The following is a 23353-nucleotide window of genomic DNA, read 5'->3' as shown; positions in this document are numbered from 1 at the left end:
TCCCCTTTCCCCCACCACTCCCCTCTGCTCCCCATCCTTCTCCTAACACTATGATCATCACAAACATCTGACTGACTCTGACAAACAGCCACTCCAACATGATTGGTCAGACCCCTGACCACTGTGTTTGCAGCTCCTCAATGGATGATACACCATTCCCCTGACTTCTTTTGGGATGACTATTACCCAAATTGTAGGGAAGCATTTACCATCCAAGACAAAACAGCTCACTTGATACGCACCACATCCACAAGCAACCATTCCCTTTCACCACCAAAGCTGAGTAGCAGCAGTGTGTACAATCTACAAGATGCACTGCAGAAAATCACCAAGGCTCCTTCAGCAGCATCAAGCAAACCTACTACTACAACCATGTAGAAGGATAAAGGCAGCAAATGCATGGGAACAGTCCACCACCTGCAAGTTTCCCTCCAAGCCAGTAACCATCCTGACTTGGAATACATCACTGTTCCTTCAGCGTCAATGAAATCCCTCCATAACAATATTGTGGGTTTACATACAGCACATGGACTCCAGCGGTTCAATAAGGCAGCTCACCACCACCTTCTCAAGAGCAACTGGGGACTGGCAATAAATGCTGGCCCGGTGAGCAATGCCCATATCCCATAAGTGAACAGAAAGAAAGTGCCTCCTGACTGTGACAGACCAGTGTAAGCGACTGGACTGTATATGGACTGTGCCCGTAACAGATGATACCAGGACACCCTGATTAATAGACTTTCCTCTATCCTGATAGAAACTTTTTTTAAAAATGGTTTTCTTTATTTTAAAGAATGTCTATAAATATCAACACTTGATTTTTTTTAGCACAAGGAGGAGGATAAATTCTTAAATTTTTCGGAGCTTTCCATCTTTCATTCATGAAAACGTTTTAAAAAATTCTGAAAAAGAGAAGAAGATAGAAGTTAAAATTCTACATGAAAATAAGATTAGTGTTTCATTACAAAGTTGTTACATCTATGATCCATTAGACATTGCAGCATCAGTCTTCAAGTAAATCATGTGACTAACAAAAACAGTAACAGTTAAATAAAATAACAACGGGAAAATTAGTTCCACCTCCAAGCAGGTTTAAAATCACAAATCGTTCAGACGTGTGATTAAACAGGACTTGATGGAAGCGAAAACTCATGCAATGCAGAATTACTTTAGGATTATGGAAGAAACCCAGAGAAAGAACAAATGATCACATTTCACTATTCTATAGACCTGATAGCAAGGCATGCAATAAGATGACAGAATGTAAGATACGGTATCCTTCACAATATTGTAAGAACGTTTGACAAGTGCATTATCTTAAATGAGAGTAGCATAATGGAGTCCATTATGATTTCCTCCCACAGTCCAAAGATGTGCAGGCTAGGTGGATTGGCTATGCTAAATTGCCCATAGTGTACAGGGTGGGAAATGTAGGGATGGAGTAGTGGGTGGGTTGCTCTATGGAGGGGCAGTGTGGACTCGATGGGCAGAATGGCCTGCTTCCACACTGTAGGGATTTTATGATCTATGGATTCTTTGATCCTATGAGACAGCAAGATTTCATAGAAGGATACATGTTAACAACATTATCAATTATCTTTTCACATTATGAGAATTTTGTGATCACAGTGGTTTTTAACCAGAACTAACTTCATTACAGTTATGAACCATTTCTTTCCAATCAGTTACGACCAAAAGAGGATCATACGCTGGAAAGTCCTAACCAGATTGTGGTAGGAGATAAAGTTCATAAACAGTACGTGAGCAATGGGAACAGAAAACCAATCAGGCTCAAGAAGCTCATCAGTCTTTATCAACTTTCTAAGGTACAAGTTTGATATAAAACTCCTTTACATCCTTTGACACAAGAACTCTGTTCCAGATGTCAAGTTAAAAATACATACAGACTGAAATAATGTCTAGGTATATCACACCAGTGCAACTTGTGTAAGAAAATGAGACATTTCCAGAGAATGTACATCACTCAAGAACAATGTTGAAGTGGTAAACAATGCTTGCTTACTTAAGGAAGTTAATATCTTACAACAAATGCCTTGGGAAGAAAACCCAGAATACTCAGCCATACCTTGACATAACTTACCTCGATATACCATAACTTGACAATGGGGCAAGTGTTATAACTCTATCTGAGAAAAATCCTTGGTTGAGGACAATGAAATTTCAATCTCTTGATTTAATAATACCTGTGATGGGTGGAACAACCCGCAAAATTAAAGGGAAATTGACAGCGCATTTGAAGCATCATAATGATTGCTACACAGAAAAGACATTCATCATCCACCATCAGCGAAGCTTACTGTTGAGCAAGAAAGTATATTTCATTCTAAACCTCCTTAAGAACTTACAGAGAAGAGAAGTTTCAAGAAAAATTATCCAAAACTGCTCACTGAGTTGGTTACGTTTTACACAGATTACACAAATTTTACACACTAAGAAAAGAAGCTAAACCATTGTGCCTGTACACACTGAGGAAGATTTATCATCCTTTAATAGGGGCAAGTGAAAAAACACAGTTACGAGGGATGACCAACACAGACACCTTCTCACAGCTGACAAAACCAACAGAATGATGTTCGGGCATGGGAACCATCCAAAACTGAATGGTTCCATCAGTTATACAACTTAATATGATGGTGGCTAGAGAAATCCACCCTGGCTGTAGATGACAGCTATGAAAACCCTCCTAAAGCATGATCTTCACTAAGCTTGATGCCAATAGTGGCTTCTGGCAGATTCCATTAGTTAAAATATCAAATCTGCATGCCACATTCGTCACTTAGTTTGGGAGATACTACTCAACAGATTGCATTTTTAAATTGCCTCAGTTCCAAAGATCTTCCAGTATTCTAATATACAATTATCTACAAGTTTTGAAGTGTGTTATATACTATGTAGATGATATATTTGTCCTTGCAGAAGCATATTGACAATGATGGCGTAAAGTCATATTCTTTATTTTTAAAAAAGGCAGTAAAAGAGTTTCCTATTGCAAAGTATATGATATACAGATATTTATGGAATAGCAAACCAGTTTACAACATTTTACCTCATTTAGCAATCATCACCAAACCTTGGAAAGACTTACTCAAAAAAATCTGAACAATGGTTTTAGGACAATCGTTCAGAAGAGAACATTCAGAAGACCAACGACCTCCACAGATGTTTCAGCCAACTACAATATTCATCAATCCCAACTATTAGATGGATGCTTCACGCAGAAGTACTGAAGCAGTTGTCTTCCAAGAGCCTCTAGAAAGATACAGGAAACCAACATATTATATAGTTCAAGCATTATTTGATACAGAAATTCAATATGCAACTATTGAACTAGAGTTTCTCCACTTTATGTTGGCCTTTGTAAGGAAAAGTGTGTGAATTACAGACAATACCATCTTTTGTTCAGACTTTCAGGTTTTAAATTAGTGGCATGTGGGTTGGGAAAGGTTTTAACAAATTAACTCCAAGAGACTTTGCAGAATCATGATTTAAAGTCAGTATGTGACAGCAAAATCTCCTGGACTGTTGAAATAAGTCAATATATTTATTGAGGGTATTTATGACTGGAGACATAAGGCATTAAGCCATTATCATGTAATCCCTACACTGAGGAAACAGGCCCTTCGGCCCAACAAGCCAACACCAATCCCCAGAGCATCCCAACCAGACCCATCCCCCTAATCCCAACTAATCTACATATCCCCGAACACCATGGGCAATTTAGAATGGCCAATCCACCTAGCCTGCACATCTTTGGACTGTGGGAGGAAACGGGAGCACCCAGAGGAAACCCACGCAGACATTGGGAGAATGTACAAACTCCACACAGACAGTCGCCCGAGGGTGGAATCGAACCCAGGTCTCTGGCACTGTGGGGCAGCAGTGCTAACCACTGAGCCACCGTGTGGATTTAACAAAATCTGGGGTGAGAATTTTTAAAATTTATTTCAAGCACTTTTTGATTCAGTTCGAAGGAGACTTAACTGAAACCAAATGCAATTATATTCTCTACTAGAAAAGAAGAATATTCAGAGAAATTAAGGGAATAAATTACCCCAGTGAAAGAGTAAATTTTTTGAAACTTCCAAAGCCAGAGAATTTGATTTGAACTCAGTAGATTATTAAAAGACCGAGAAGGTATAGGCTTTCAGTTGCGTGAGTATTGCAGGGGAACGAATTCACAGTACAGAGAACGAGAACTCAGAAGCAACATTGAAGTCAAACTTACAGAATGGACACGGAAGGAAAGTTTCTCTGGATTTTGAATAAATATAAAGTGATGGATAGTGTATGGAGAGTGGATAGAATTTTGTATTGCCATGTGTTTTGATGTTTGTCAAGCCATGTTGTATGTAGATAGCTTGGTTTGTTTTATTTTATTTTTTATTTCTTTTGTGTATCACACTTCTGTCTTATTGATAAAACCAAATGTGCAGCTTTGTGCACTTATGTTTCAGAGAAAGACCGCATTTTAAAAAAAAACAAGGCATGAAAAATCAAGGCAGATTTCAATCTGAGATCATACTTATTCAGAAATAACATCAGCTGGGACTGTAATACCTGAGATTTCAGGATGACTCGCATGGTCTCATGGATCTTCTGCGGACTGGTCATAAACCAATGGCCCCACTGTTAGATGAAGTAGAATTGATAAAGATGCATCCATGGATACAATAATTTTCTCTTCATCTCATGTGATTTGTTTTTGTGACCAAATACTTGTTTGGGGAATTGCAGATATCAGCAGATGCCTTCGCCAGTGACTGTTTTTACACCAGCGGATAAATAATTAGCTGACAAATTTAATACATACTCTTAAACAAAAAATAATGTATGGCCAGTGGCACAAACAAAGCCGAACTTCATCAGAGAGGAACAGAAAAATGATCCCAAATGTCTCACTATATGTTTACATTGTATAGAAGGCTGGTTGGAAAAGGAATCTAGTGATGATAAGACCAAAATATGTAGGAGCAGAATTAGGCCATTCAGCCCATTGAGTTTGCTCCACGATTCAATGAAATCATGACCAATCTGATAATCCTGCACTCCATTTTCCTGGCTTTTCTTCATATGATTCCCATACCAATTAAAATTCTGTCCATCTCAGCCTTGAATATACTTAATGGCCTAACCTTAACAGACCTCGATGGTAAGGAATTCCATAGATTCACTACCCTCTGTGAGAAGAAATTCATCCTCATCCCTGCCTTATATTTGTAATGCTTTATTGTAAGATTATGTGCCTTGATGAGACTTTCCCACAATGGGAAATAAGTTTTTTATCAAGTCCCCTCAGAATCTTGTATATTTCAATAAAATCACCTCTCATAGAATCACTACAGCATGGAAGCATTCGGCCCATCAAGTTCACCTTGACCCTACAAAGAGCATCCCATCCAGACTCACCCCTCCACCCTAATCCCATAACCATGCATTTCCCATCGCTAATCCATCTAACCTATACATCCCTGGACATTATGGGAAATAACCTGCACATCTTTGGACTATGAGAGGAAACCGGAACACTCAGAAGAAACCCATGTAGATGAGAATGTGCAAGCTTCTCACAGTCAGTTGCCGGAGAGTAGAATCAAACCCAGGTCCCTGGCACTGTTAGGCAGCAATGCTAACCATGTAGCCACCATGCTACCCTTCTTTCTTCAATATTCCAATGAGTACTGGCCTAATCTACTCAAACTGTCTTCATAAGATGATCCCATCATATCTGGTATCGGCTTAGTGAACCTTTTCTGGACTGCCTCCAATGCCAGTATATCTTTCCTTAGACAGTGCACTCAGAATTGTTCACAGTGTTCCAGCTGTGGTCTGAGTATTGCCTTTTATAGGTTTTGCAATACCTCACTACTTTATACTCAATTCCCTTTGAAATAAAGACCAACATCCTATTTTCCTTCTTTATTACCCACTAAACTTGGATACTTGCCTTTTGTGATTCATGCTCAATGACTCTGAATCTGTCTGTTCAGTAGTTTTATGCAAGCTTTCTCTACTTAAATAATATTCAGCTCCTCTATTCTTCCTGCCAAAGTACATAGTTTCACATTTTCCCACAAACTATTCCATCTGTCAAGTTTTTGCCCACTCACTCATGCTGTCTATATCCCTCTGCAAACTCTTTGCGTCATCCTTGCCACTTGCCTTCCCAATTATTTTGTGTCTTCTGCAAACTTGGTACATTCGTCCAAGTCACTAATATATATTATAAACAATTGTGGTCCCAGCACTGATTCCTGTGACACAGCACTAGTTACAGATTGCCATCCTGAAAATGACCCCCTCATCCCAACTCTCTGTCTTTAATTAATTAGCCAATTACTTTAGCCATGCTAATATACTATCTCCAACTTAATTATTTTGGACACAGGCAACAATTCATTATCATTGTTGACTATTGGTTCTTGAAACAGACTTAGTATTAGCCTTCAATGCAACAAATATCCTTGACAAACTACATCAAGGACACTCGTTAACTTGATAGAAAAGTAGCTCTTATGGCTAATTATCAGACATGTGCTAGACATAATCAAGAAAGAAAACAATGGTTGGCTCCTATTACCTTTCCCACTAGTTTATAGTTATGAATAGGAACTGACTTGTTTATCTTTGAAGGCCACTGGCATCTAATACTGGTCAATTATATGTCTCAATGGATCAAAATAAAGAGATTAAACTAAACCACTGTGGATGTAGCCACCAAATTCCTACATGAAATATTTCCCACTCACAGAATCCCAGATGTGGTTATGTCAGAACATGAACCACAACTTGCCAATGATGCATTCGAAAAATTAGCAACTATTTCAGGATTCCAACACATCACTAGTTCACCAAGGTATCCTCGGTCAAATGGCAAAGCTGAACATAGAGTCCAAACAATGAGAAATCTCTCACAGAGGAAAATCAAACTCTTCTTAGCTCTAGAAAACTACTGCTCCACAGCATTCCAATGTGGTTTTCATTACCAGAAATATTGATGGGGAGAAGAGTAAAAATGTAACTCCCTATGTTTCCAAAGTGATTGCTTCACCAATGAGCCCCCCAAATTTTTTTTTTTCAAGCCTGTAAGAAAGACCAGAAATTTCATCAACAACAAATGATTAACTGTAATGCACATTGCCAAGTCTGGAACACGGTTAAATAGAGTGGATCAGGATCTCAACAGAAATGGTTGTTTCTTTCAACATGATCAAATCAGCAACAGATATACCTCACTAGCATGGTGCAATGCAATTGCAGACACCAGAGTGAAAAAAATATGGAAGTGGAAGAAGGCAGACAGCTTGCACCCCAGAAAAAACTTGGCTGAAAGCTGTCTTGCCATTGGAGCCCCCATTCCCCCAGCTGCAGCCATAAGGTGCCATGGGCAAGCTACATTGTCTCATTACGAGATTTCCATCCCTCGCTAGGGAGGAACTCCCACTCTCAGGATCTGTTGGCCAATCTCCAGCAGTATTGACAGCACCATCAGCTTAGCAGTGGATGCTTCCAGTATTGCAGGCTGAGGCAAGGCATATCCTGATCTAAGATAAATCTGGGGATTTGGTCAGGGAGCATCTGCAAAAATTAAGGAAGAGGGTGAAAGGAATGTGGGATGCATTTTGCAAAGCAGGAGGCTAATAAGGATGTGGGGGCTATTAATTTGAAGGGCGCATAAAGGGCATCAGCTGAGAACTGGGCACCTCCTTCCTTCCCACAGTTCTATGAACTTTATTTTAAAAGACATAAATGCCACTCTTGGCTGTAATTTGGCTTGGGCAGTGTATTATCAGGGTCATTTGAACTTTTGACAAGCTCAATTGACTCTCAACTGTGTATTTACAAATGGTTAATGAGCTGCCAATGGTGCACCTGTATTATGGGGTAAGTTCTGGGTTGGACAGGAAGATGGTGGGCTGGGTATCCCTCAGCTTATATGTTGCATGCCTCCTGCTGAAAACACACAATGAGACAAGTAATATTCAGCCCTGGTCTACTAAAGAGCAATAGCCCAGTAATGCGGCAATGGGCTGAAGCTAACAAATTATGTCAAGAGTGAGAACAGCCAGAGCCAACTCCAATGTGAGATCAGCAGTCGAATCAAGTGTCCTCTGATGACAGAAACACATTTCATCCCAGTCAAACACATACTTGATCAGATGGATAGTCGAGCCGCCAGATTGACTGAATTTATAAAGTTAGAGACTTGAGGGAGCATAGGATTGTGCTGAACATACATGCTTATTTGAAACAATCTAATCAATAATTATACCTGCTGTATAAAGAATTGTACAACAAGATAAAGCTTGAGAGGATACGCTAGATATGCCTGACAGTACCTGAAATAATTAAGTGATTTCATGAGGCAAATGCAGCCCATTAGGATACAAAAGGGCTGATCCTGGGAGAAGCTAACCAGAAGAAGGTGTTTGTTTCATGTTACCGGATGCCTCAACACCTTTGTTGAACCTGATAGATTCACAGAAACAATCATATATCTTGGATGAAATGTAACTAGCTATTAAGTACAATGTAATAAGCTTTTTAATGTTCATCAAGATTGAGCTTTCTTCTGCTGAAAACTTTATGTGGGATTCCTTCCCCATGCAGTATCAGTAGTCTGGACTAATACCAGCAAGAAGTATTGAAGTAAGAAGTATTTCTCTTTCTGTCACTCTTTTTCTCTGTTTCCCTTCATCCAATCTTGATTTTCCTTTCTTTATTTCTCTGTGTGTCCCTGATTTGGCATTGAATCCACCCACACTAATACACATATCCTCTTCAGCCCTTTCAAAATCTTTTAGTTTGATTGGTAAAGGAGATACACAGTTATTTTCCCTGTTGACTCAAATCATAGCTTCCTCATTATCAGCTTACACTGCACAACTTGCAATGCAAGAGTACATAAAAATATAAATGTGTGTGGGGGTTTGATGTTATTTGAAGGCCAATGTCATTAGATGCACTGCTACCTCAATATCTGGCCATTGTTTTGTTAAGTTTGATAGTCTAACTCATTTTGTATCCAATTTGATCTGCTACCCATTTTGTTTTTTCGCCAAAACAATTACAAATAATCTGTTACATGGCAAACAATAACTTACGAATGCATATTGCCATCTATACATATATTCAGCTATATAAAGAGTCACCAGGGCAGAGTTATTTTGAATAACACAACTCTAAAGTTTCAAAAGAAATTATTTCACTGCTGTTTTAATGCTCACGATATGGTATGATTCCTATTTTATGTCCTTATATAAATTAAACACACATCATCTTTATGTTAATTTAATATCTTTATTCATAGTACTGTATCAGAAGATTTGGACATCAGTCTGCTTCTTGGATTCAATTCCCAATCACTGTTCTGCATATAAACAATTTGCAAAGTTACCTTGTCTCGAAATTTAAAAAGCTGGGTATTTCAGTGATTCCTCTAATCACTCCTCTTTCATACATTGCGTTGGTGATCCAGACATTTATATTTTTTAAAAAACAGACTTCTGAACTCAATAGTAGCTAATGAAATCAAGTGTATTCCTTTCAGATAATATAATTCCTGAAGCGTGCAAAGGTTAAGTTTGTTAAAGCAAAAGGCAAAGGAAATATTTATAATTGATTATGTGAATACATCCAAAATCATAAAAATAGGCAAAGGTTTATATATTACATGGTGTTCTTAATTGAAACAAGGTGGAGTGCCCACATACTGAAAGTGAAAAAAAAAATCAAGAGTTATAGTAGGATCAAAATAGTCAACAGAATTTCAGAGTAATTATGTTGTTCAAGGTGATCAAAGGAATTTAAAAATAATTAGATTCCTCGCTACGGCAAAATCAGAATAAGTTTGTTTGCTTCTTTATTCAATTGTAACAGAGAAAAAAATGAACTCATTCAAGTTAAAATGCAACAAATGCGCTTCAAAACCAAGAAAAATAGTTAATTGCTCAACCTATTGATTCTATTCACAAATATAACAACAAGTATTTTATAGATCTATCAACAGTACAACATTTTGCAACATTTCAAGAAGAACATTGTGTATACACAGAAAAAGGCCAGTAATTTAAGCCTTATAAATGTTTTTTCACCATCCTGAACTCCATTCTTGTTCTCATAAGTATTGCTATTGAAGATTTTGATCCACTATAACTTGTGTTTTCTTTCCATTTACATAGAAGATCAACTTGTTCTTGAAGGCCCTAAAGCTTCAATGCACCATATGGATCAAGAAAATCTTCAGCTTAATCACTGCATTGGGTGAGTTTGGCTGATCTCAGTCTAATGACGGTGTATTAAGGAAAGGAGGAAAACAAGAACAATTGACAAAGGTTACCAAATCTGATGTATCCAGTAACCATGCCCAATCTTCAAACACAACTTCCTGGATTAGCATGTTGACTTTAGGTGGATAGAAGCAAATCTGTGATGAACCCCATGATAGAATCAAACACCAACACTCATTGTACAACCTCATGCACGGAAAATGCCCACTTAGATGCAGTACTGCAGTTATCACTATCAATGAAGCTGCATTGTTGTATGGCAAATTGCCCTCGGGATTGAAGACAATAAAAAAAGAGAAAAATTAAGGCTGTGTTTTAAATTTGTATGATTATTTTTGAGTGCAAGCACATTTAAAGATTATTTTAAAAACAGTTGGAAAATAATTTGCGAAATATGACAATTCTTCTTTGCAACATAAATGAATGCAGGAAATGTCTTCACTCCATAGTTTTCCCTTTTGTTTTATATTTTAAAAGTGACACATTTAAATTACAATCAAATTAACTACCTCTGTTATTAGTTTGGTATGAAGTGCAATCTATTCAAACATGTCAGCTAGTCTGGTGAGCCATTTTCTTAACGTATTGAAATAACCTTCTGCAGTAATTGTGAAGTTATCATATAATTGCTTATATTGTGCTTTTTATCTAAGAGGGATTGAAATTGCTAATTAAATATATTTTTATGATAAAAATCGACAGATTTTATGTAGCCCTGAAGTCCAAGACATCGTTAGACAATTCTATCTATTTTGCAGCATTGTCTGTAGACAGTATTGTAGTAATTGTGTTATAGTAATGACAGCATACTAGTTTTGTACTGTAATATTAATATAAATTCACATCATGCCAAATATAAATGTTAAAAAGAGATACCTCCCAAGCAGCAAAAGAGAAAAGAAGTTAAACAAAAAAAAATGAAGTGTAAATACTGATAAAGCATTGTATCAGGATTGGCAGTTTCAGTTTATTTTAAATCTACCTGAAATCTCATCATCTTGATAAGCACACTTTAGTTCTTTCTGAATTATCATAGATTTCCCTTCTAAATATTGAACATATTTCATCTTGCAAGTGTGCAATTCTTTTTTTATGCACATACATGCATCTAATATACAATTTGTGAACTTTGTGACACTTTGAATTCATGATTTAATATTCAGAATGTGACTACAATAAGACAAAACCAAAAGATTCCATTTTTGGGTGGATAAACATTTCATCTGTAGTAACAGACATTGATTTTGTTGTAAGAATCCTAGAAAAATTATTCCACAAAGGATAAACTACTTAAACAACTCATTGACAGTGAAAAGATAGAACAAAGTCCTTCACAGTCAATTTGAAATATTAGAACTAAGTTAGTGCATTTTTTAAAAATCTGAATATTGAAATCAGAAAATTTTGCACTTAATTTGATCGTGTAAACAATGAATTATTTTGACATTCCAACTTAAAGAGGAAAATTGTTAACTCCTTACACACACAGGTATATTGTAGATAGATAGATAGGTAATGTACCATGCATCACAGCGGTGTTGAAAGATACATCTAAGTCCATGACAGATGTGCATCACATCATTCTCATGAGCTGCATTCCCCTTGGGGATTACATTTGTAGATGGGTAAATATTGGCTGTTTTCTGCCTCTGATATCTAGCTAGTTAAACTATAAGGTGCTCCACCCTACAAATTTTCGTTAGCTAACTCAGAATGAAGATGAAACAGAACAAGCCTAGATTTCTACACGGTAAAAACAATAGTCATTTTTGTTATTGAGAAAAAATCTACAAGAGTCCGTCATTGTAACTCATTAATGATTAATTTGGTCCAGCTAGCTGTGTGACATCTTGTCTAGCGACATGATTGGAAAAGAACACAGAATGCCTTTGTTTAACTCTGATATAGAATAAAGAATGTTATTGAATTTCTATGTATTAATAGAACACGATTTGGTTGTGATATAACAAGTCATCAGACACCAAAACGAATCAACAGGGACATCTGACCTAGCTCTTCAACCAATCAGGTTTGCTCACAAAGCTATTTATTGAAATACATTTAACATACTTGCCGATTATTCAAACATTATTAGTGAGTAATTGCCAAATTTAAAACATCCAAAATTAAATCCAATAAGTTTACTTTGTCAAAAAATGTTACTTCTTACACCTGTGTCGCTGTAACAACATAAAGGGCTACGCATTCCCAAACTCCACCTGTTCGAAACCAGCAAAAAACTTTGAGTTCAAACACTTCCTGGTTCTATGTGTCGTTTTGAAAGTAATATTCAAATTAATCGACATTCAAATGGTTTAATTTGGGAATTTGAGACAGAATACTTTTAATATACATGATCAAATAAAAAAACACTGAACTTCGACCTAAAGATGTACTCCCTGGGTTCATCGGCCCTTCGAAATTGGCAAAAAAATGTAAAAAGTTCTTCGAAATTCCTACTGCAACGATTTGTTAAGGACTCGACACGACATTCAAAATGTTGCTCAACTAAATCACATGTTGAACTCAAAATATGCTGTTGTACCATTGCATTATTAGTTCTTATGAAATGCATACGCTTTAGACATTCGACATTATGTAATCTCATACAAGTTTGCAATATTTTCAAACACCATCGTAAATTTCATCTCGAAGTTCCAATCTACTAACAAGATTGTGACACGTAGACTTTCATAGAAAGAATTAAATAAATTGCTATTGTGAAGATGTTCATTACTATTGTGAAGATGTTCATTACTATTGTAAAGATGTTCATTATTATTGTGAAGATGTTTCATTAGGAAACAATTCAAATAAATGATTTATAACACCGAACAATATTTAATTGATTTCTCGAATAAGTTAAACCAATAAATAGCTCAAAAATAAGCAATGTCATTATTTAAGAAACAAAAGAACTGCGAATGCTGGAAATCAGAAACAAAACAGAAACTGCTGGATATTCTCAGCAGGCCTGGCAACATTTGTGGAGAGAAATCAGAGTTAACGTTTCGGGTCCAGCGACCCTTCTTTAGAACAGAATTGAAGAAGGGTCACTGGACCCTAAATGTTAACTCTGATTTCTCTCCACAGATGCTGCCAGATCGACTGAGATTTTCCAGCGAATTCTGTTTTGCTTCTAACAGCATTCTTACTTTGAATGGCAAAATACAAGCAGATGCTTCGCTAAAACGAACTTCCATTCGCAGAACGGACAAACTTTTATTCCTTGAAGGGCAATCGGAATTGGCAGGGTAAATACTTTCAGCACCGCCTGTGTTCTGGGGTCTGTCTGTCTGTCTGGATCGAGGTTAAAAGAAAGTGTGGTGAGAGTGGGCTGATTGAGTTCACAAAAAAAACCCTGCTTGTGTGGAGCGCGCTTCTTTTCCCAATCTCCCCTGTTGTTTATGTTATGTATCGCTGTGTCGGTCTGTGTGTTAACAGGATGGGAGATGGCTGGTTCTCGCTGCAGCAGGAGCGGACTGCAGTTGCTCCAGGAACTGTGCCCGCTCGCATCCTGGCGTCTGGACCAAGCTCACAAACCAGAGCTCTGGCATTCACTCACTGCGGTTTATCGAAAAATACTGGCATCCCCTGGCCATTCTTAGTGCAGATATTCGGGTTAAACAAGTGATGAACGCTCATTATCATTCCCGCTGATTCTGACTGCAGTTGATATCATGCATTGCCTGGTTTTGACTGACCGTGAGATTATAATGAGGAATTGCAAGCACTAACACTTGTAAAAAGAAATCTTTCCTTTATTCTCTTGGGTGCGGGGAAGGGGGGCAGAGTAGGGGTGGGGGGTAGGAACTGCCATGTACGTAACGACGTCGTTAGCGCGATTTCTGTTCTGCTGTTTCAACTGTGCTGGTGTCGCCTTTGACAGCGATTGTGTTCTCCCCGGGCGCTCACCTGGTCCAGGGCAAAACCACAACTCCAGCCTGCCGAGACCGTCAGAGAGGGGTGTCATGTGGTGGACATACCCTGCCATTTGTATTATTAGGGATTCAAGCAGCCGGGGTTGGCTCAATCTGCCTTCTTTCTCCCACGTTGTAAAAAGGGGAGTGAAGATTTGGTGGAAACTGGGCTCTAAAAGAAACTACCAAAGCGCAAAGCTGGGGAGTGGGGGTGGGGGGGGGGGGGGGTGCTGATTAATGGTGGGCCGATTCCTTCAAAACTAAACAGGCCCGTGTCCTGATTGAAGGAGAGGGCTAAGAGCCCTGTTGAGTGTTGACACAGTTCCTGGCGGGTGTTCTCGTTGCTCTGCACATCATTATGTGCGACAGATACAGCCTTAAACAATTTCGATTCTCTTTGTAACGTTCAGCGTGTTTCGTCTGAATTAATGTGACCCAGAGCTTGGACAGTGTTGGGGGCAGAGGGACCTGGTCACCCAAGAAGATTCCTTCAGCTTCCCTGAAGTTTACTTCCTTAAGACACGTTTTGTTTAAAACGTGAAATTTGGAGTTTCGCTTGTATTTATTTTATTAATATAACCCTGGTCTATTAATTCAGCCGAATCATCAAGAACAAGACTTATAGCGATAGTGTATTGATATTAGAATGGCTGGTTATCAACAGCATCTACATTGTTCCACAAATCGCTAGCGAGCACGTAGCTGAAATTTTTGAATGGCGCCCATTAATGCACAGAGTGTTCTTCTTTGACTTTGTTTGAGGGCTGCTTGACAGGGCACAACGCGAGCTGCAACTGGCATTATTCGAGTTTATGTGTATATTCAATGCTGTTGCACGCTTTATTGTATACAATTTCACAATTATTAACTTTGCGGATTGTATGTATCTTATAAATCACGTCCGTATCATTGCGGGAACAGCAGGTCACAGGAAATCAGAAAGAGCCTTGGCCAATATGCATCCAACGGGATTGCTCTTGTCCTGGTGGGAAAGGGGATTTCTCGCCCCAGGCTGTAACTGAATCTAAACAACACTAACGGCTCCAGTCTGTACATTTAAAAACTCTCTGCGTGCGTTTAGCATTTATACTTTCCAATTTAATCTTAAATGGGAGACACGACAGGCCAACTCTTCTCGCTGGCTGGTTAAGCTGCACCCACTTTTGACTATTCTAACTTTTATCATTTCTAATTAGATGTGAGGCACATTAGATCGTTGCAAGCGGTTGATAAAGGAGACATTTTGCAGGCAAAGCTGACTAAAATGATCGCACAGTTTCATCATTTTTACTTTCATTACTGTCTAATAACAAATTATGATACGAGCTCAGTAAATGTATCAGTAACTGGGAACAGATTGCCTATCAGTTAAAGCTCCTGATCATTCTGTAACACGCCTATTTTTTTTTTTGAATGGCGATTTCCCTGTCTTACCCTGCCTCGTTAGTATCAGAAGCAGCTTCGTTCTTCGTGTTTATCTTGTACAGACATTGTGGCTAACAGCCACAGCAAATCTGTATGTGGGAGATATTTAAGTTTTATTATCAAACGAAGTAGCATTAGCAGCGCGCGCAGATATAGGGAAAAAATAGAAATACTGGGATTACAGAACGGAAATTCGCAAACGTGGAAGGGTTAGATCGCCTCTGTGGTGGTCCTTACTGATTACTGACCCAGTGGGCCAATACAATGAATATTAACCCATCACTTCTCCTCGCAGCTGCCAATCAACATCCTGTAGAATTCCAGTATTTTGTACGTGTCTCTGATTTAACCGTAAGCGCAAGTCATTCCTAACAGTTAACGAGGGGACATTGCGCGGATACCGTTCAAACACATTGAAGAAACTGCTCAGCTAACACGCGCCACATTTATCACATTACACGGCTAATATATAGGGTCACTGAACTCGAAACATTAGCTCTACTCTCTCTCCACAGATGCTGCCAGACCTGCTGAGTTTCTCCAGCAATTTCTGTCTATGCAATATGTAGAGAGAGAGAGAGAAAGAGGTCATGGCTAACATGTAATTGGATATATTGCCGGTAATGACGTTTTATTCCTGTTTTGCCATGACTGCATGAAGAAAGTTGCTCGCTTTTATTGAAATAAAGGGGCAATTTTTTTTCACAAGTCTGCACAACACAGGAACTCATCACGTCAGTTCTAACTCAATCATAATCATCTCTTGCAGCAGTGAAATGTCACTCTCACACAGGAGCACTTCATATTATAACCTTGACCTAAATTTTGTCCCTAATACCTCGCCCACTAAAATAAAGCACTTAAGTTTTTTTTAATAAAGGAGTCCTTATTTGGTGTTAATAACGATCAGATTTTAAACCATGGCATGAATTCTCTCCAGATGTTTAAAATGCAATTTCCTGAAAAGGAAAAGATTTTAGAATGATAACAGGGTGTACGCCAATGTTTTGTTAAATGTGAGAGAGCGGGGTAAAAAAAAACCTCCGGGATAATCACTTGAATTGGCAAATACACAATGCTGAGAGAGAAAAAAATGGATTCCAGTCTGCAGATCCGATGAAGCCCCAGAAATCCACAATCATTTCGCATACAGATGTTGCTGGACACATGGTGTCACACTGAAAGAGTTTGTGCTACAGCTAACACGGAATGTCCTTCAATAATGTCGCAATAACTCGATACATCGAGGGGTCCGTCTGGTGTCGGGGTGGGGGGGCGGCGGAGTTGGTAAACACAGATCTTTCAATCCCTTTCAATTTAAGTGAGGTTCAACATTACAACATCAGTACAAAATGTCGCCCTTTTTAAAAAAAACTTATTTTAACGAGCAATTCACGATAGCTGAATCCAAACCCAAAACACAACGGGAATGGAAATGGGGAGTGGGCTCAAACAGCTGTTTTACTCGAGGACAAAACTGTCCCTTTTCCTCCTTGAATTTTCTGCAAATTCTAGACAAATGCGAACTGTAAATAAAACTAGTTTTGTTTTAAAAGGTCACATTTTCCAGTTAAGTAGCAAGTAAGTAACAGGGTCTCGGGGAAACCACATACCTGTAAGTTTTATGACCTGTAGTTTGAGCTCTGTGAGTTAGGAGGCATTGATCAATCAATCCAGATAAGGCTTTAATAACATTGCGCTCTGTGGTAAAGAAAATATTGAATCAAACAAATAAAATACGACTTGGATTTATTGCAGTTCAGAATTACGACGAATAAAACTCTGCACACATCTTAATAAGGACAAACAGAACCTCATTACTAGATAGTATCACAATTGGCGATGAACTGTTTTAAGGGGTAACATTTATAAACATTAAGATAGCTTCTATTTCCAAGTACCATTCTGTTCTACCTTGTTGCCTGAAGCAATGGAGAACAACCAGCATTGATCGATTTTACACTTTTATTTTAAATAATCAGAAATTCGACTGCATGTGTCAGCATCAATCTCTTTGCCCTGTCCTGCCCCGAAGCTCCTCAAAAACTGATTCACAGCAGAGACCATATCCCAATGCAGAAAGTGGGAAATCCGCCACCTTATTGTAAGCGGGCACGGTGACCGTTCGAAAGGGTACCCCTGGATTAAAGTGGGGGCAAATATTCACCGTAAAATGGCTACAAGCGCGCAAAGCAGAACCACCTTGACAAACCTTAACTCCCTGACTTTAAAACAAATAACAAACCCCTCAATAAACCAGGGAGATGGAGGCATGAAATGGTCAGGGGTGAGAACGCTTGCTAAACGTGTTGCTACTGAAATCGTTTCCAATATCTGTACCACTATGTTCAGTTGCACCCATGTATTGCTTTAGAGCTATCTGTAGGGCGTGAAGCGTTCGCAATTCGATTTTGCCAATTTCCTGCCGTTGCTTTGTGCCCACAAGTTTAGAGGCATCCCGTTAATTGGCACTAAATGAGACTGTAGGGAGTTGCTCGTGAATGGCCGCAACTCCGGGAGACACCAAGAACACATCACATGGTAAATGTAAAGATTCTTTTTCTAAAAAAAATGTAATTGAACAACTGAATGTGTCAGGGGCGTGGTTCTACAAAGTAGGGATTTATTATTAGTTATTATTCATTCATTAATACTTATTCTGTTAATACCTAACCAGTGTCTGACTGCTTTCTCACAAACCTGTGTGCCTTGCCCAAATTAAAAGTTGTTCAGTATTGAAATTTTATTGTTGGGCTATCCGAGACATGTCAGTACAGGAGTATTTTAAAAATCGTCGTTGTCTTACTCGCTTAAGCAAACGTTTCAACTTTATTTTGAAGGGGCCGCGCAGGAGGTGATCTTGTCCCTCTCACTCAGGTTGTCCCCCTTGCAATGAACAGACCGGAGCACCCGCTTGTACCAGAGCTGGCATCTCGTCAGCGTTACAATCTGTATTTGTAAACAACCTCTGGGGATGACCCTCCCCTTTCCCAGTCGTGCGGAGATTCATGGCCGGCTTATCCAGTCAGTATCCGTTCCGCATTCGTTTAAGCCCCACTCTGTGCTCCCAGATTCCCTACGATCCGTTTGGTCTGGCCACCGATCTGAGGGGGGCGGGTGGGAGGGAGAGGTGAGGAGTGGGAGGGGGTCTCTACAGCCTATTGGAGCAGTTCTCCCGGACTATGCTTTCCATATTTTTGTTTTCACTGCTAAACAACATCAGCCACAAACTTCTCCCTTAAAACCCGAATTAAACAGACATCGCCTGCATGAAATAAATAGCACGGGAGGTTTAGCAAAACGCTCGTTTATATTTTTATTAGGAAAGCCCTTAACTTATAACCATTGTCCTGTTAAATGACCTGTATTCATGAAACATGTTTGCGTCTTCCCCCAGCGAGGCTACACTAACTGGTTGCTTGAATTAAAATAAAATGATTGTGACAGGGTTCTTTCCGAATTAGGCCAAGCCGTTGTTGAATACGAATGGACAGTAAATATCTGAGGAGACTTTCCATTAAAACGCTGCATGATTTCACTCGGATTCTTCCGGTCATAAACACATGCATTCGATCAAAATCTGCAGGGCCAGGTAGTTTTGTACTGTATTGGACGCTCAGTATCGATCTTGTTCCAATATGTCATTGGGTCTCTCGGGCCCCGCATCAAATTTTCGCAATTTTTCTGACCTGCGATACAGTGTTTAATTGCGTGTTTTTGCTTCAAGAGCCGACAACGATATTCTTCTGTCAGCAGTCTTTCATTCCCAACACATCGCAGAGAAACCACTGATAATCTGGTTCCAATGTGCAAACGACATGCAACTCGCTCTTTCTCTCTCTCGTGCACACACACACTCGTTAGGAGGTATAAAGATCCAAAATTAGAGAACTGAGCTTCAAAGAGATAAAGCTGCAAATCTTCTCAAACGCCCGCTTAAAGCTCACAAAATATGGAACAGACTTAATTGAAACAGACAGCCGCCTGGTAACATATTACAATGACAACTCGTATTGACTGGATCTGAATTCCAGAAGACATGGGAAGGCAAACACTGTACAAGGAGTGGCATGTGTAGCCAAAGTAAGTTACTTTTAACAAAAACAGAAATTGCTGGAAAAGCTCCGCAGGTCTGACAGCGTCTGTGGAGAGAAAGCAGAGTTAATGTTTTGGGTCGAGTGACCCTTCCTCAGAAGCATTTTTTTTTAATGTTTCTAAACCCAGATCTTTTTTTTAAAAAAAAGACTGTTTTAATAAAACAAAGAACACGAATGCTTGAGATCTGAAACAAAAACAGAAATTGCTGGAGTAACTTCAGCTCTGAAGAAGGATGACAGAACGCGAAATGTTAACTCTCCAAGGATGCTGCCAGACCTGCTGAATGTCTCCGGCAATTTCTGTTTTTGTTTCTACTTCTTTGCTGTTTCATCACAAACATTCGCTGTGAATTTACTACGCACTGGGATGCCCCAAACAATCTCAGCGACTGTTAGGCTTTTAGAGGTACACACAGTGCATATTTATCTCAATATGTCACGTCTTCTCTCTAACCTGTTCCAAGTTATGACAAAGAATGAACGTTTCATTGACATGGAGTCGGGACACTGTAGAAATTTCAAGCTCCTGGCACTTCCTAGGACTTTCCACTTGCTTCATGAATACAGCGCCATTCGTAAAGAAATTTTCAAAATTAAATGGAGTATTGTTATTGGAGACAAATTGCTCTGAGGATGTCAGTGCGAATACAAGTCAAAGCCTATGCTTTCAGTTTTATACATTGAAACGACTTGATCATGGAGAATTTCGGTGGACAACTTACACCTTGCTGCAATGAATTGACAAGAAGGTTTGACAATTTGAAGAATTGCAAAAAGATTTGTTCTTTTTTTAAAAAAAACAATGCCATAATCTGATTTCCTAGGCTGTAGCAGTAGCCCATTGATAACGGAGGGAGCGTTCTTAACCGGTTTATTGGTTGCTAAGGATATGGAAACACGATTGGACTGATATCACAGACAGGGATGGATAAAAGTTTGAGCAAAGGAAAGGATATTGCACCTTGCTAATATAAACCTAACGACGCTGTCTCCAAAACCCTTGAAAATATATTTTAAAAATGGGACTGGGCTTAATTGACATCGAAGAGGGAAAAGGAATGGGGCGTTTCAGATCTCCAATTTGACTACTTCTAATGGGGAGGACGCCCGATTAAACCAGAGACCACCACATTCCCTCCATCACCACCAACACCATTCCCCCTCCCCCACCAGCCCCCACTCCAATCGACATCCTTCACTTTCCTCTCAAGAATTCTGCATTTAAAACGAAACCAAATTCGTCCGGCCGGTGGAAGAGAAAACGCCTCTCGGGGTGAATTTCAACACGATCTGGCGCGGCACAATGCGGTTTTTGTAACAGAAGTTGCTCACACAGGGCAGGTGAGGTTCTAGTCTCAAAGGTCCTGGCACTGATTGACAGTCTGGACTCCGAGATTTTATGCCTTTTTCTTTTCTCCCCCCTATTGACAAGGGTTGGAAATCTAACCACCAACAGTTAGCAAATCCGGGCTGAAAGCGTGCCCTTTGCTTGCAGATGGAATCCTTTAACATTATATATATATTTTTAAAACTGATTCTACATTTGTATATATATTAAAGTTGCAGTTAGCAGCCTGCGACAGCACCCTTGTGCTCCCTAGGTCCCTGTCTCGTGTCCGGCCAGACTCCTTGTTTGAATTGGCTTTTTTTTTTATTCTGCTCCTTGGATATATGGTATAATGTGACCACTGTTCTCTCTTTTATTTCTCTCTCTATGGTAACCGAGATCATCGGCGCAAAAATGTGTCTATGAATAAGGAAATCAGGATAAAAGGGCGGCTGAGAGCCGCATCTGTTACACTTGGAAAGTTAGCGCCTGTTAGTTTCTAACATGAAAGAGCTAAGAGGGAAATTCCTCCGTCAGGCCTTTTAGAGGAGGGAAAATAGCCCCAGCACCAAATAACGTGGCAAATCGAACTAAAACAACCAGCCGTAAATCCAGCTTCAGTAAACTGATGTGATCTCCTCACCTTTGTGCGCTGCGTGCTGGCAAGGCGACAATTATAAATTAAAATCACGCCGTTCAAAGGTCAGATATTTGACTGTTTATCAAACTCAAAATACTCGCCACGATGCTTTACTGTCAATTTCTGACTCCCGTTTTCTCCTGTTCCTGTCAGCCTTAGATATGATGTGCTGTCTGCTTTGATAGCTCACTGAGCGGTTCATTTGCTTTTGGTAAGTTACACGAGCAGATAGGTTCGTGGACCACAATGTCTTTTCGCCCTTTCTGCTTGACCTTGAGAATGCTGGGTGGAATCAGTCCACAGTATCCCCAAAACACACACACACGGGGCAAGAAAACAGACACCATCCCACAAACAAGGGGTAAAATTGCCTTTAACATCACAAACTTTACTGAGACAACACAGGGTTCAGGGAGACAGCCCTGAAGCCTTGCAGTGGAGGGTAGGTAGGGGGTTTAAAGAGGGGTGCGTGGAGGAGAACCACTCTGCTGTCAATGGAAAGGACTGGTTTTTAAACGGTGTTGTTGCGTTGTGCCGCTTTAGCCCTGCAAAATCTCGCCGGCCAACATTGCAATGTATTTTGCTCGTGCGCTCTGAAGGTCTCTGGGCCAAGGGTTCTTTAAAGCGAAAGGGGTTGCAGAACAAAAATCTACAATGATTGAAATAACATGTCCAACTTGCGCGGCCGCTTGAGAACGCGTTGCAAAACTGAACCGTGCAAAAAGGTTTTGAAAACGAAATCCGAATCGAAATGCGGTTAACAATGAAATGCCAAATACTCACCTTTCGTAGGCTGGAGATGCTTGGAAATGTTAGCCCAGCTGAATTCAGGGAAAGTATCGCGGGCACTTCTGCCGGCGCTTCCTTTATTTTCCCTCTAAATATATGAAAATGTATGCAAATTTAAATCAATCTTAACCTCGTATCTCTCGTTGTATTTAATGGAATTTCAAACCAATAGCTGGACTGTGGAGCTGTTATTCCGATGTCAAATGTAATTATTCCGCGGGCCTCTGTCTCAAAGTGCCTATAAAATGCCCTCATCAATTCTTATCAGGCTTCCGAGGAACTAACTACCCGGATAGCTGGCACTAGGAGCTTCGATTCTCGCTGGCCTTGGCTCTGCTTGTGAAAAGATCCCCTTTCCTTTGAATAGAAAGACTGATATAAATAATTTCTGGCATTAAAGGGAGTTACATATTCGTTGGAGTCCAGGGTCCAGTATTAGTTGTCTGACCCTTTAGCGCTCACAAATATGCAAAGGATTATTTTTTTTTTGAATTTGACAATTATTTGATAGCTGGCGGGGTCCTCCTTGTATTACGAATTTCACCGAGTGAGAACAGCAAGGAGCGACCGGAGTGATTAAAAAAAAACAAGTCGCGTAGCTGCTAAAATGCTTAACTTGACGGGAGCGAATCAAATCTGCACGCCACTTGCCCGACCGAATATGACTTAAAGCCGACACTGTGGGGAAATGTAAAGCGGGGGTGACAAACTCCGAATACAGGACTGTGCAAGCCAAGTCTCCGCCGTTCAATTGAAACGCCTGTTTTCCTCAAAAGTGGCTTTGCTAAGCGGGCTAACAGGCTCTCTCCATTTTGCAGAAGAAGGCTGCGTCTTGCTTTAGTTTTCAT

General features: G+C 39.6%; 1 long non-coding RNA gene across 1 annotated transcript; it reads right to left on the bottom strand.

Annotated features, from left to right (window-relative positions):
- Nucleotides 1-3132: 3132 nt before the first annotated feature.
- On the bottom strand, nucleotides 3133-22598 carry LOC125484827. The gene is made up of 3 exons (XR_007263650.1): nucleotides 22500-22598; nucleotides 17266-17353; nucleotides 3133-3270 (listed from the first exon to the last, which is right to left on the bottom strand). It is a non-coding gene; the product is annotated as an uncharacterized LOC125484827 (long non-coding RNA).
- Between the last annotated feature and the right edge of the window lie 755 nt (nucleotides 22599-23353).

Source organism: Rhincodon typus, chromosome 14 (genome assembly GCF_021869965.1).
Source record: "Rhincodon typus isolate 14 chromosome 14, sRhiTyp1.1, whole genome shotgun sequence".
Lineage (NCBI taxonomy): Eukaryota > Metazoa > Chordata > Chondrichthyes > Orectolobiformes > Rhincodontidae > Rhincodon > Rhincodon typus.
The sequence above is the reverse complement of the archived record's forward strand: the minus strand, read 5'-3'. Positions and strand labels throughout refer to the sequence as shown.